Here is a 2,445-nt window from a genome sequence, read left to right as displayed (position 1 = left end):
CTCTCTCTCGCTCTCTCTCTCTCTCTCTCTCTCTCTCTCTCTCTCTCTTCTATCCCATCTCAAGCTCATACTGGGATAGAACCTATTAATCTTTATTATCCACTCCTGCCACTACGTCTATGTTATCATGACCCACATCAACGTTACACTGGTTACAGTAGCAGTTGTACAATAGTTCAGTTATTGTTACAGTAGCAGTTAAACAATAGTACGGCTATTGTCAGAGTAGCAGTTGAACAATATTAAAGCTATTCTCACAGTAGCAATTATACAATAGTACAGATATCATCACATTAGCAGATGTACAATCGTACAATTATAGATACAGTACAAGTTGTACGTACAGTACTGCTATACTTGCAGTTAGGATTGTACAGTGCAGGTAATGTTACGGTAGCAGTTGTACCGTACAGTTATTAAAACAGTAGAAGTGGTCAATAGTCGGTTATAATAGTAGGCAATACAGTAGGTTACAATATTAGATTAGGTAGTAGGTTTAAATATTAGGTTAGGTAGTAGGTTTAAATATTAGGTTAGTAGTTAATATTAGTTAATATTAGAATAGTAGGCCTATATAGTTATTACACTCATGCACGTGTGTGTATGCGTGTCTGGCTGCCTGCGTGCTAGTTCTGATACTAGTTCTAATACTGTGCAGCAGCAGCAGCAGCAGCAGCAGCAGCAGCTGATGCGAGCGTGGGTGGAGGGAAGTGTTGCACGAACGACTCCCATCGCCTGTGTTTCTGCGCAATGCCGCCTGCGTGCGTGCGTGCGTTCGTTCGTTCGTTTGTGCGTGCGTGCGTGCGTTCGTTTGTGCGTACGTCCGTGCATGCGTGCGTGCGTGTGTGCGTGCGTGCGTGCGTGCGTGCGTGCGTGCGTGCGTGCGTGCGTGCGTGCGTGCGTGGAGGAGGAGGAGGAGGAGGTGTGTAAGTCTGGGGGAGGGTTTAGGACGGATGTGCGGGGCGTGGTTGCAACGCACTCACGGCTGTAGTAAACATCTGCTTGCTGCCATTAACCCACAACGCGCGCCATGTGGGCAGTCACACGCATACACGCACGCACGCACACACACGCACGCACACACGCACACACGCACACACGCACACGCACGCACGCGTACGTACGCGCGCTCTCTCGCGCTCTCTATCTCTATTAATCTCCCTCAAGCGATCTATCTCTCCCCCTCTCTCCCTCTCGTTTGATTTGTCGTTCTCTCTTGCGCAATCTAGGCACGACCACGAACTGCCTTCACTTCCACTAGCTAGAGGGCGAGAAAGAGAGAGAGAGAGAGAGAGAAAGAGAGAGAGAGAGAGAGAGAGAGAGAGAGGGGGGGAGAGAAAGAGAGAGAGAGAGAGAGAGAGAGAGAGAGAGAGAGAGAGAGAGAGAGAGAGAGAGAGAGAGAACCCACATACATCACTGTAGCGCAAAAATGATCGCGATGGCATTCGCTCAAAATCGTTTTTTTACTAATGTGAGATATCGATCTTGTTCCGAACGCCAGCGAAACGCCGCGTCGTTTGACGGTCGCTGTGGCGTAGTTCCGGGAACGGGGTTGCCCGCGGCGAGGAAGGAATGCAATTCTAATTCCATTTCGTCCGTTTATAGGGTTTGCAAAAATTGCGAAGTTGCGAAAAATTGTCCACGCACGCACGCACACCCACACGCACGCACGCGCACGCGCGCACACACATACATACACACGCACGCACGCACGCACGCGCGCACGCACGCACACACATACACACACACACACGCACACACACGCGCGCACGCACGCACGCACGCACGCACGCACGCACGCACGCACGCACGCACGCACACGCACGCACACACACGCACGCACACTGTGTGTGCGTTCGTTCGTGCGTGTGAGTGTGTGTGGTTGTGTGTGTGCGTGTGTGCATGTGTGAGTGCGTGCGTGTGTGCGTGCGTGCGGGTCTGATATAGCACGCAGTTCAGGGTTTTATTACGAAACCAAAAACATTTCATACTTCACTTGTCAACCGTTGTGAAACCGCCACCAAACATTGCACATATAAAGTAAATCTTCGATATATACGTTCAAAACAACACAGAATACCAAAGTAAATGTAAACTGCACATGTATACATACATGTACATGTACATACATACACATATGTATATACATATGTATATGTATGTACATGTTATGTATGTGTACATGTATGTGAGCCTACAGGTTATAAGACTACACACAGACAGTGCTACAGATTATAAGACTACACACACAGACACAGACAGGTCAGTGATCATTCTTGTATCGCGTGATTCTGCTAACTAGTATAGCTTCATACCGACAACTCAAACCACCGTGAAACACGCTAGCTCGACAAATTATCGGATGATGGCTTACACATGAGAGGACGAGGAGGTGGACAGAATGCTAGCCTTTCCTAGAGGCCAATGCTGCAAACACATGCTCTT

This window comes from Priapulus caudatus, unplaced genomic scaffold, assembly GCF_000485595.1.
Source record: "Priapulus caudatus unplaced genomic scaffold, Priapulus_caudatus-5.0.1 Scaffold1476, whole genome shotgun sequence".
NCBI classification, from domain to species: domain Eukaryota; kingdom Metazoa; phylum Priapulida; class Priapulimorpha; order Priapulimorphida; family Priapulidae; genus Priapulus; species Priapulus caudatus.
This window is presented reverse-complemented; position numbering follows the sequence as displayed.